The sequence below is a fragment of the Salvelinus fontinalis genome, unplaced genomic scaffold, assembly GCF_029448725.1.
Source record: "Salvelinus fontinalis isolate EN_2023a unplaced genomic scaffold, ASM2944872v1 scaffold_0031, whole genome shotgun sequence".
NCBI classification, from domain to species: Eukaryota; Metazoa; Chordata; class Actinopteri; order Salmoniformes; family Salmonidae; genus Salvelinus; species Salvelinus fontinalis.
The window spans coordinates 21,748-36,757 of NW_026600240.1; positions in this window are offsets into that span (position 1 = coordinate 21,748).

Consider the following 15,010-nt stretch of genomic DNA (forward strand, 5'->3'; position numbering starts at 1 on the left):
AGTACTGTATAATACTGTAGTTAAATCCCCCTTCATACTGTATAATACTGTAGTTAAATCACCCTTCATACTGTATAATACTGTAGTTAAATCCCCCTTCATACTGTATAATACTGTAGTTAAATCCCCCTTCATACCAGTACTGTATAATACTGTAGTTAAATCCCCCTTCATACTGTATAATACTGTAGTTAAATCACCCTTCATACCAGTACTGTATAATACTGTAGTTAAATCCCCCTTCATACCAGTACTGTATAATACAGTATTATACAGTACTGGTATGAAGGGGGATTTAACTACAGTATTATACAGTACTGGTATGAAGGGGGATTTAACTACAGTATTATACAGTATGAAGGGGGATTTAACTACAGTATTATACAGTACTGGTATGAAGGGGGATTTAACTACAGTATTATACAGTATGAAGGGGGATTTAACTACAGTATTATACAGCTGGTATGAAGGGTGATTTAACTACAGTATTATACAGTATGAAGGGGGATTTAACTACAGTATTATACAGTACTGGTATGAAGGGGGATTTAACTACAGTATTATACAGTACTGGTATGAAGGGGGATTTAACTACAGTATTATACAGTACTGGTATGAAGGGGGATTTAACTACAGTATTATACAGTACTGGTATGAAGGGGGATTTAACTACAGTATTATACAGTACGGTATGAAGGGGGATTTAACTACAGTATTATACAGTATGAAGGGGGATTTAACTACAGTATTATACAGTACTGGTATGAAGGGGGATTTAACTACAGTATTATACAGTATGAAGGGGGATTTAACTACAGTATTATACAGTATGAAGGGGGATTTAACTACAGTATTATACAGTATGAAGGGGGATTTAACTACAGTATTATACAGTATGAAGGGGGATTTAACTACAGTATTATACAGTATGAAGGGGGATTTAACTACAGTATTATACAGTACTGGTATGAAGGGGGATTTAACTACAGTATTATACAGTATGAAGGGGGATTTAACTACAGTATTATACAGTATGAAGGGGGATTTAACTACAGTATTATACAGTATGAAGGGTGATTTAACTACAGTATTATACAGTATGAAGGGGGATTTAACTACAGTATTATACAGTACTGGTATGAAGGGTGATTTAACTACAGTATTATACAGTACTGGTATGAAGGGGGATTTAACTACAGTATTATACAGTACTGGTATGAAGGGGGATTTAACTACAGTATTATACAGTACTGGTATGAAGGGGGATTTAACTACAGTATTATACAGTATGAAGGGGGATTTAACTACAGTATTATACAGTACTGGTATGAAGGGGGATTTAACTACAGTATTATACAGTACTGGTATGAAGGGGGATTTAACTACAGTATTATACAGTATGAAGGGGGATTTAACTACAGTATTATACAGTATGAAGGGGGATTTAACTACAGTATTATACAGTATGAAGGGTGATTTAACTACAGTATTATACAGTACTGGTATGAAGGGGGATTTAACTACAGTATTATACAGTATGAAGGGTGATTTAACTACAGTATTATACAGTACTGGTATGAAGGGGGATTTAACTACAGTATTATACAGTACTGGTATGAAGGGGGATTTAACTACAGTATTATACAGTACTGGTATGAAGGGGGATTTAACTACAGTATTATACAGTATGAAGGGGGATTTAACTACAGTATTATACAGTATGAAGGGGGATTTAACTACAGTATTATACAGTATGAAGGGGGATTTAACTACAGTATTATACAGTACGGTATGAAGGGGGATTTAACTACAGTATTATACAGTATGAAGGGGGATTTAACTACAGTATTATACAGTATGAAGGGGGATTTAACTACAGTATTATACAGTATGAAGGGGGATTTAACTACAGTATTATACAGTACTGGTATGAAGGGGGATTTAACTACAGTATTATACAGTACTGGTATGAAGGGGGATTTAACTACAGTATTATACAGTACTGGTATGAAGGGGGATTTAACTACAGTATTATACAGTATGAAGGGGGATTTAACTACAGTATTATACAGTAGGAAGGGGGATTTAACTACAGTATTATACAGTACTGTATGAAGGGGGATTTAACTACAGTATTATACAGTATGAAGGGGGATTTAACTACAGTATTATACAGTACTGGTATGAAGGGGGATTTAACTACAGTATTATACAGTATGAAGGGGGATTTAACTACAGTATTATACAGTACTGGTATGAAGGGGGATTTAACTACAGTATTATACAGTACTGGTATGAAGGGGGATTTAACTACAGTATTATACAGTATGAAGGGGGATTTAACTACAGTATTATACAGTATGAAGGGGGATTTAACTACAGTATTATACAGTATGAAGGGGGATTTAACTACAGTATTATACAGTATGAAGGGGGATTTAACTACAGTATTATACAGTATGAAGGGGGATTTAACTACAGTATTATACAGTACTGGTATGAAGGGGGATTTAACTACAGTATTATACAGTATGATGAGGTGATTTAACTACAGTATTATACAGTATGAAGGGGGATTTAACTACAGTATTATACAGTAGGAAGGGTGATTTAACTACAGTATTATACAGTATGAAGGGGGATTTAACTACAGTATTATACAGTACTGGTATGAAGGGGGATTTAACTACAGTATTATACAGTATGAAGGGGGATTTAACTACAGTATTATACAGTACTGGTATGAAGGGGGATTTAACTACAGTATTATACAGTATGAAGGGGGATTTAACTAAGTATTATACAGTATGAAGGGTGATTTAACTACAGTATTATACAGTACTGGTATGAAGGGTGATTTAACTACAGTATTATACAGTATGAAGGGGGATTTAACTACAGTATTATACAGTATGAAGGGGGATTTAACTACAGTATTATACAGTATGAAGGGTGATTTAACTACAGTATTATACAGTACTGGTATGAAGGGTGATTTAACTACAGTATTATACAGTATGAAGGGGGATTTAACTACAGTATTATACAGTACTGGTATGAAGGGGGATTTAACTACAGTATTATACAGTATGAAGGGGGATTTAACTACAGTATTATACAGTACGGTATGAAGGGGGATTTAACTACAGTATTATACAGTATGAAGGGGGATTTAACTACAGTATTATACAGTATGAAGGGGGATTTAACTACAGTATTATACAGTACTGGTATGAAGGGGGATTTAACTACAGTATTATACAGTATGAAGGGGGATTTAACTACAGTATTATACAGTACTGGTATGAAGGGTGATTTAACTACAGTATTATACAGTATGAAGGGGGATTTAACTACAGTATTATACAGTACTGGTATGAAGGGTGATTTAACTACAGTATTATACAGTACTGGTATGAAGGGGGATTTAACTACAGTATTATACAGTACTGGTATGAAGGGGGATTTAACTACAGTATTATACAGTATGAAGGGTGATTTAACTACAGTATTATACAGTATGAAGGGGGATTTAACTACAGTATTATACAGTACTGGTATGAAGGGGGATTTAACTACAGTATTATACAGTACTGGTATGAAGGGGGATTTAACTACAGTATTATACAGTACTGGTATGAAGGGGGATTTAACTACAGTATTATACAGTACTGGTATGAAGGGGGATTTAACTACAGTATTATACAGTATGAAGGGGGATTTAACTACAGTATTATACAGTATGAAGGGGGATTTAACTACAGTATTATACAGTACTGGTATGAAGGGGGATTTAACTACAGTATTATACAGTATGAAGGGGGATTTAACTACAGTATTATACAGTATGAAGGGTGATTTAACTACAGTATTATACAGTATGAAGGGGGATTTAACTACAGTATTATACAGTACTGGTATGAAGGGGGATTTAACTACAGTATTATACAGTATGAAGGGGGATTTAACTACAGTATTATACAGTACTGGTATGAAGGGGGATTTAACTACAGTATTATACAGTACGGTATGAAGGGGGATTTAACTACAGTATTATACAGTACGGTATGAAGGGGGATTTAACTACAGTATTATACAGTATGAAGGGGGATTTAACTACAGTATTATACAGTACTGGTATGAAGGGTGATTTAACTACAGTATTATACAGTATGAAGGGGGATTTAACTACAGTATTATACAGTATGAAGGGGGATTTAACTACAGTATTATACAGTACTGGTATGAAGGGGGATTTAACTACAGTATTATACAGTACCGGTATGAAGGGTGATTTAACTACAGTATTATACAGTATGAAGGGGGATTTAACTACAGTATTATACAGTATGAAGGGTGATTTAACTACAGTATTATACAGTATGAAGGGGGATTTAACTACAGTATTATACAGTACTGGTATGAAGGGGGATTTAACTACAGTATTATACAGTACTGGTATGAAGGGGGATTTAACTACAGTATTATACAGTACTGAAGGGGGATTTAACTACAGTATTATACAGTACTGGTATGAAGGGGGATTTAACTACAGTATTATACAGTACTGGTATGAAGGGTGATTTAACTACAGTATTATACAGTACTGGTATGAAGGGGGATTTAACTACAGTATTATACAGTACTGGTATGAAGGGGGATTTAACTACAGTATTATACAGTACTGGTATGAAGGGGGATTTAACTACAGTATTATACAGTATGAAGGGGGATTTAACTACAGTATTATACAGTATGAAGGGGGATTTAACTACAGTATTATACAGTACTGGTATGAAGGGGGATTTAACTACAGTATTATACAGTATGAAGGGGGATTTAACTACAGTATTATACAGTATGAAGGGGGATTTAACTACAGTATTATACAGTATGAAGGGGGATTTAACTACAGTATTATACAGTACTGGTATGAAGGGTGATTTAACTACAGTATTATACAGTACTGGTATGAAGGGTGATTTAACTACAGTATTATACAGTATGAAGGGGGATTTAACTACAGTATTATACAGTACTGGTATGAAGGGGGATTTAACTACAGTATTATACAGTATGAAGGGGGATTTAACTACAGTATTATACAGTACTGGTATGAAGGGGGATTTAACTACAGTATTATACAGTACTGGTATGAAGGGGGATTTAACTACAGTATTATACAGTATGAAGGGTGATTTAACTACAGTATTATACAGTATGAAGGGGGATTTAACTACAGTATTATACAGTATGAAGGGGGATTTAACTACAGTATTATACAGTATGAAGGGGGATTTAACTACAGTATTATACAGTATGAAGGGGGATTTAACTACAGTATTATACAGTACTGGTATGAAGGGGGATTTAACTACAGTATTATACAGTATGAAGGGGGATTTAACTACAGTATTATACAGTATGAAGGGGGATTTAACTACAGTATTATACAGTATGAAGGGGGATTTAACTACAGTATTATACAGTATGAAGGGTGATTTAACTACAGTATTATACAGTACTGGTATGAAGGGGGATTTAACTACAGTATTATACAGTATGAAGGGGGATTTAACTACAGTATTATACAGTACTGGTATGAAGGGGGATTTAACTACAGTATTATACAGTATGAAGGGGGATTTAACTACAGTATTATACAGTACTGGTATGAAGGGGGATTTAACTACAGTATTATACAGTACTGGTATGAAGGGGGATTTAACTACAGTATTATACAGTACTGGTATGAAGGGGGATTTAACTACAGTATTATACAGTATGAAGGGGGATTTAACTACAGTATTATACAGTACTGGTATGAAGGGGGATTTAACTACAGTATTATACAGTACTGGTATGAAGGGGGATTTAACTACAGTATTATACAGTACTGGTATGAAGGGGGATTTAACTACAGTATTATACAGTACTGGTATGAAGGGGGATTTAACTACAGTATTATACAGTATGAAGGGGGATTTAACTACAGTATTATACAGTATGAAGGGGGATTTAACTACAGTATTATACAGTATGAAGGGGGATTTAACTACAGTATTATACAGTATGAAGGGGGATTTAACTACAGTATTATACAGTATGAAGGGGGATTTAACTACAGTATTATACAGTACTGGTATGAAGGGGGATTTAACTACAGTATTATACAGTATGAAGGGGGATTTAACTACAGTATTATACAGTATGAAGGGGGATTTAACTACAGTATTATACAGTACTGGTATGAAGGGGGATTTAACTACAGTATTATACAGTACTGGTATGAAGGGGGATTTAACTACAGTATTATACAGTACTGGTATGAAGGGGGATTTAACTACAGTATTATACAGTACTGGTATGAAGGGGGATTTAACTACAGTATTATACAGTATGAAGGGGGATTTAACTACAGTATTATACAGTATGAAGGGGGATTTAACTACAGTATTATACAGTATGAAGGGGGATTTAACTACAGTATTATACAGTATGAAGGGGGATTTAACTACAGTATTATACAGTACTGGTATGAAGGGGGATTTAACTACAGTATTATACAGTACTGGTATGAAGGGGGATTTAACTACAGTATTATACAGTACTGGTATGAAGGGGGATTTAACTACAGTATTATACAGTACTGGTATGAAGGGGGATTTAACTACAGTATTATACAGTACTGGTATGAAGGGGGATTTAACTACAGTATTATACAGTATGAAGGGGGATTTAACTACAGTATTATACAGTACTGGTATGAAGGGGGATTTAACTACAGTATTATACAGTACTGGTATGAAGGGGGATTTAACTACAGTATTATACAGTACTGGTATGAAGGGGGATTTAACTACAGTATTATACAGTATGAAGGGGGATTTAACTACAGTATTATACAGTACTGGTATGAAGGGGGATTTAACTACAGTATTATACAGTATGAAGGGGGATTTAACTACAGTATTATACAGTATGAAGGGGGATTTAACTACAGTATTATACAGTATGAAGGGGGATTTAACTACAGTATTATACAGTATGAAGGGGGATTTAACTACAGTATTATACAGTATGAAGGGGGATTTAACTACAGTATTATACAGTACTGGTATGAAGGGTGATTTAACTACAGTATTATACAGTATGAAGGGGGATTTAACTACAGTATTATACAGTACTGGTATGAAGGGGGATTTAACTACAGTATTATACAGTACTGGTATGAAGGGGGATTTAACTACAGTATTATACAGTACTGGTATGAAGGGGGATTTAACTACAGTATTATACAGTACTGGTATGAAGGGGGATTTAACTACAGTATTATACAGTACTGGTATGAAGGGGGATTTAACTACAGTATTATACAGTATGAAGGGGGATTTAACTACAGTATTATACAGTATGAAGGGGGATTTAACTACAGTATTATACAGTACTGGTATGAAGGGGGATTTAACTACAGTATTATACAGTACGTATGAAGGGTGATTTAACTACAGTATTATACAGTATGAAGGGGGATTTAACTACAGTATTATACAGTACTGGTATGAAGGGGGATTTAACTACAGTATTATACAGTACTGGTATGAAGGGGGATTTAACTACAGTATTATACAGTACTGGTATGAAGGGGGATTTAACTACAGTATTATACAGTATGAAGGGGGATTTAACTACAGTATTATACAGTATGAAGGGGGATTTAACTACAGTATTATACAGTACTGGTATGAAGGGGGATTTAACTACAGTATTATACAGTACTGGTATGAAGGGGGATTTAACTACAGTATTATACAGTATGAAGGGGGATTTAACTACAGTATTATACAGTACTGGTATGAAGGGGGATTTAACTACAGTATTATACAGTACTGGTATGAAGGGGGATTTAACTACAGTATTATACAGTATGAAGGGGGATTTAACTACAGTATTATACAGTATGAAGGGGGATTTAACTACAGTATTATACAGTATGAAGGGGGATTTAACTACAGTATTATACAGTATGAAGGGGGATTTAACTACAGTATTATACAGTATGAAGGGGGATTTAACTACAGTATTATACAGTACTGGTATGAAGGGGGATTTAACTACAGTATTATACAGTACTGGTATGAAGGGGGATTTAACTACAGTATTATACAGTACTGGTATGAAGGGTGATTTAACTACAGTATTATACAGTATGAAGGGGGATTTAACTACAGTATTATACAGTACTGGTATGAAGGGGGATTTAACTACAGTATTATACAGTACTGTATGAAGGGGGATTTAACTACAGTATTATACAGTATGAAGGGGGATTTAACTACAGTATTATACAGTATGAAGGGGGATTTAACTACAGTATTATACAGTACTGGTATGAAGGGTGATTTAACTACAGTATTATACAGTATGAAGGGGGATTTAACTACAGTATTATACAGTATGAAGGGTGATTTAACTACAGTATTATACAGTATGAAGGGGGATTTAACTACAGTATTATACAGTACTGGTATGAAGGGGGATTTAACTACAGTATTATACAGTACTGGTATGAAGGGGGATTTAACTACAGTATTATACAGTACTGGTATGAAGGGGGATTTAACTACAGTATTATACAGTATGAAGGGGGATTTAACTACAGTATTATACAGTATGAAGGGTGATTTAACTACAGTATTATACAGTACTGGTATGAAGGGGGATTTAACTACAGTATTATACAGTACTGGTATGAAGGGGGATTTAACTACAGTATTATACAGTACTGGTATGAAGGGTGATTTAACTACAGTATTATACAGTACTGGTATGAAGGGGGATTTAACTACAGTATTATACAGTATGAAGGGGGATTTAACTACAGTATTATACAGTACTGGTATGAAGGGGGATTTAACTACAGTATTATACAGTACTGGTATGAAGGGGGATTTAACTACAGTATTATACAGTACTGGTATGAAGGGGGATTTAACTACAGTATTATACAGTACTGGTATGAAGGGGGATTTAACTACAGTATTATACAGTATGAAGGGGGATTTAACTACAGTATTATACAGTACTGGTATGAAGGGTGATTTAACTACAGTATTATACAGTACTGGTATGAAGGGGGATTTAACTACAGTATTATACAGTACTGGTATGAAGGGGGATTTAACTACAGTATTATACAGTATGAAGGGGGATTTAACTACAGTATTATACAGTACTGGTATGAAGGGGGATTTAACTACAGTATTATACAGTATGAAGGGGGATTTAACTACAGTATTATACAGTATGAAGGGGGATTTAACTACAGTATTATACAGTATGAAGGGGGATTTAACTACAGTATTATACAGTACTGGTATGAAGGGGGATTTAACTACAGTATTATACAGTACTGGTATGAAGGGGGATTTAACTACAGTATTATACAGTACTGGTATGAAGGGGGATTTAACTACAGTATTATACAGTATGAAGGGGGATTTAACTACAGTATTATACAGTATGAAGGGGGATTTAACTACAGTATTATACAGTATGAAGGGGGATTTAACTACAGTATTATACAGTACTGGTATGAAGGGGGATTTAACTACAGTATTATACAGTACTGGTATGAAGGGGGATTTAACTACAGTATTATACAGTATGAAGGGGGATTTAACTACAGTATTATACAGTACTGGTATGAAGGGGGATTTAACTACAGTATTATACAGTACTGGTATGAAGGGGGATTTAACTACAGTATTATACAGTATGAAGGGGGATTTAACTACAGTATTATACAGTACTGGTATGAAGGGGGATTTAACTACAGTATTATACAGTATGAAGGGGGATTTAACTACAGTATTATACAGTACTGGTATGAAGGGGGATTTAACTACAGTATTATACAGTATGAAGGGGGATTTAACTACAGTATTATACAGTACGGTATGAAGGGGGATTTAACTACAGTATTATACAGTATGAAGGGGGATTTAACTACAGTATTATACAGTATGAAGGGGGATTTAACTACAGTATTATACAGTATGAAGGGGGATTTAACTACAGTATTATACAGTATGAAGGGGGATTTAACTACAGTATTATACAGTACTGGTATGAAGGGGGATTTAACTACAGTATTATACAGTACTGGTATGAAGGGTGATTTAACTACAGTATTATACAGTACTGGTATGAAGGGGGATTTAACTACAGTATTATACAGTATGGAAGGGGGATTTAACTACAGTATTATACAGTATGAAGGGGGATTTAACTACAGTATTATACAGTACTGGTATGAAGGGGGATTTAACTACAGTATTATACAGTACTGGTATGAAGGGGGATTTAACTACAGTATTATACAGTATGAAGGGGGATTTAACTACAGTATTATACAGTACTGGTATGAAGGGGGATTTAACTACAGTATTATACAGTACTGGTATGAAGGGTGATTTAACTACAGTATTATACAGTATGAAGGGGGATTTAACTACAGTATTATACAGTACTGGTATGAAGGGTGATTTAACTACAGTATTATACAGTATGAAGGGGGATTTAACTACAGTATTATACAGTACTGGTATGAAGGGGGATTTAACTACAGTATTATACAGTATGAAGGGTGATTTAACTACAGTATTATACAGTACTGGTATGAAGGGTGATTTAACTACAGTATTATACAGTACTGGTATGAAGGGGGATTTAACTACAGTATTATACAGTACTGGTATGAAGGGGGATTTAACTACAGTATTATACAGTACTGGTATGAAGGGTGATTTAACTACAGTATTATACAGTATGAAGGGGGATTTAACTACAGTATTATACAGTACTGGTATGAAGGGTGATTTAACTACAGTATTATACAGTACTGGTATGAAGGGGGATTTAACTACAGTATTATACAGTATGAAGGGGGATTTAACTACAGTATTATACAGTATGAAGGGTGATTTAACTACAGTATTATACAGTACTGGTATGAAGGGGGATTTAACTACAGTATTATACAGTATGAAGGGGGATTTAACTACAGTATTATACAGTACTGGTATGAAGGGGGATTTAACTACAGTATTATACAGTACTGGTATGAAGGGGGATTTAACTACAGTATTATACAGTATGAAGGGGGATTTAACTACAGTATTATACAGTACTGGTATGAAGGGGGATTTAACTACAGTATTATACAGTACTGGTATGAAGGGTGATTTAACTACAGTATTATACAGTACTGGTATGAAGGGGGATTTAACTACAGTATTATACAGTACTGGTATGAAGGGGGATTTAACTACAGTATTATACAGTATGAAGGGGGATTTAACTACAGTATTATACAGTATGAAGGGGGATTTAACTACAGTATTATACAGTACTGGTATGAAGGGGGATTTAACTACAGTATTATACAGTACTGGTATGAAGGGGGATTTAACTACAGTATTATACAGTACTGGTATGAAGGGGGATTTAACTACAGTATTATACAGTACTGGTATGAAGGGGGATTTAACTACAGTATTATACAGTATGAAGGGGGATTTAACTACAGTATTATACAGTATGAAGGGGGATTTAACTACAGTATTATACAGTACGGTATGAAGGGGGATTTAACTACAGTATTATACAGTATGAAGGGGGATTTAACTACAGTATTATACAGTACTGGTATGAAGGGGGATTTAACTACAGTATTATACAGTACTGGTATGAAGGGGGATTTAACTACAGTATTATACAGTATGAAGGGGGATTTAACTACAGTATTATACAGTATGAAGGGGGATTTAACTACAGTATTATACAGTATGAAGGGGGATTTAACTACAGTATTATACAGTATGAAGGGGGATTTAACTACAGTATTATACAGTACTGGTATGAAGGGTGATTTAACTACAGTATTATACAGTATGAAGGGGGATTTAACTACAGTATTATACAGTACTGGTATGAAGGGGGATTTAACTACAGTATTATACAGTATGAAGGGGGATTTAACTACAGTATTATACAGTATGAAGGGGGATTTAACTACAGTATTATACAGTATGAAGGGGGATTTAACTACAGTATTATACAGTACGGTATGAAGGGGGATTTAACTACAGTATTATACAGTACTGGTATGAAGGGGGATTTAACTACAGTATTATACAGTACTGGTATGAAGGGGGATTTAACTACAGTATTATACAGTACTGGTATGAAGGGGGATTTAACTACAGTATTATACAGTACTGGTATGAAGGGGGATTTAACTACAGTATTATACAGTACTGGTATGAAGGGTGATTGTATAAGGATTAACTACAGTATTATACAGTATGAAGGGGGATTTAACTACAGTATTATACAGTACTGGTATGAAGGGGGATTTAACTACAGTATTATACAGTATGAAGGGGGATTTAACTACAGTATTATACAGTACTGGTATGAAGGGGGATTTAACTACAGTATTATACAGTATGAAGGGGGATTTAACTACAGTATTATACAGTACTGGTATGAAGGGGGATTTAACTACAGTATTATACAGTATGAAGGGGGATTTAACTACAGTATTATACAGTACTGGTATGAAGGGTGATTTAACTACAGTATTATACAGTACTGGTATGAAGGGGGATTTAACTACAGTATTATACAGTACTGGTATGAAGGGGGATTTAACTACAGTATTATACAGTACTGGTATGAAGGGGGATTTAACTACAGTATTATACAGTACTGGTATGAAGGGGGATTTAACTACAGTATTATACAGTATGAAGGGGGATTTAACTACAGTATTATACAGTATGAAGGGGGATTTAACTACAGTATTATACAGTATGAAGGGGGATTTAACTACAGTATTATACAGTACTGGTATGAAGGGGGATTTAACTACAGTATTATACAGTACTGGTATGAAGGGGGATTTAACTACAGTATTATACAGTACTGGTATGAAGGGGGATTTAACTACAGTATTATACAGTACTGGTATGAAGGGGGATTTAACTACAGTATTATACAGTACTGGTATGAAGGGGGATTTAACTACAGTATTATACAGTATGAAGGGGGATTTAACTACAGTATTATACAGTATGAAGGGGGATTTAACTACAGTATTATACAGTATGAAGGGGGATTTAACTACAGTATTATACAGTACTGGTATGAAGGGGGATTTAACTACAGTATTATACAGTACTGGTATGAAGGGGGATTTAACTACAGTATTATACAGTACTGGTATGAAGGGGGATTTAACTACAGTATTATACAGTATGAAGGGGGATTTAACTACAGTATTATACAGTACTGGTATGAAGGGGGATTTAACTACAGTATTATACAGTACTGGTATGAAGGGGGATTTAACTACAGTATTATACAGTATGAAGGGGGATTTAACTACAGTATTATACAGTATGAAGGGGGATTTAACTACAGTATTATACAGTACTGGTATGAAGGGGGATTTAACTACAGTATTATACAGTACTGGTATGAAGGGGGATTTAACTACAGTATTATACAGTACTGGTATGAAGGGGGATTTAACTACAGTATTATACAGTATGAAGGGGGATTTAACTACAGTATTATACAGTACTGGTATGAAGGGGGATTTAACTACAGTATTATACAGTATGAAGGGGGATTTAACTACAGTATTATACAGTACCGGTATGAAGGGGGATTTAACTACAGTATTATACAGTATGAAGGGGGATTTAACTACAGTATTATACAGTACGGTATGAAGGGGGATTTAACTACAGTATTATACAGTATGAAGGGGGATTTAACTACAGTATTATACAGTATGAAGGGGGATTTAACTACAGTATTATACAGTATGAAGGGGGATTTAACTACAGTATTATACAGTATGAAGGGGGATTTAACTACAGTATTATACAGTATGAAGGGGGATTTAACTACAGTATTATACAGTACTGGTATGAAGGGGATTTAACTACAGTATTATACAGTATGAAGGGGATTTAACTACAGTATTATACAGTACTGGTATGAAGGGGGATTTAACTACAGTATTATACAGTACTGGTATGAAGGGGGATTTAACTACAGTATTATACAGTATGAAGGGGGATTTAACTACAGTATTATACAGTATGAAGGGGGATTTAACTACAGTATTATACAGTACTGGTATGAAGGGGGATTTAACTACAGTATTATACAGTACTGGTATGAAGGGGGATTTAACTACAGTATTATACAGTACTGGTATGAAGGGGGATTTAACTACAGTATTATACAGTATGAAGGGGGATTTAACTACAGTATTATACAGTACGGTATGAAGGGGATTTAACTACAGTATTATACAGTATGAAGGGGGATTTAACTACAGTATTATACAGTACTGGTATGAAGGGTGATTTAACTACAGTATTATACAGTATGAAGGGGGATTTAACTACAGTATTATACAGTATGAAGGGGGATTTAACTACAGTATTATACAGTACTGGTATGAAGGGGGATTTAACTACAGTATTATACAGTACCGGTATGAAGGGGGATTTAACTACAGTATTATACAGTATGAAGGGGGATTTAACTACAGTATTATACAGTACCGGTATGAAGGGGGATTTAACTACAGTATTATACAGTATGAAGGGTGATTTAACTACAGTATTATACAGTATGAAGGGGGATTTAACTACAGTATTATACAGTACTGGTATGAAGGGTGATTTAACTACAGTATTATACAGTATGAAGGGGGATTTAACTACAGTATTATACAGTATGAAGGGGGATTTAACTACAGTATTATACAGTACGGTATGAAGGGGGATTTAACTACAGTATTATACAGTATGAAGGGGGATTTAACTACAGTATTATACAGTATGAAGGGGGATTTAACTACAGTATTATACAGTATGAAGGGGGATTTAACTACAGTATTATACAGTATGAAGGGGGATTTAAC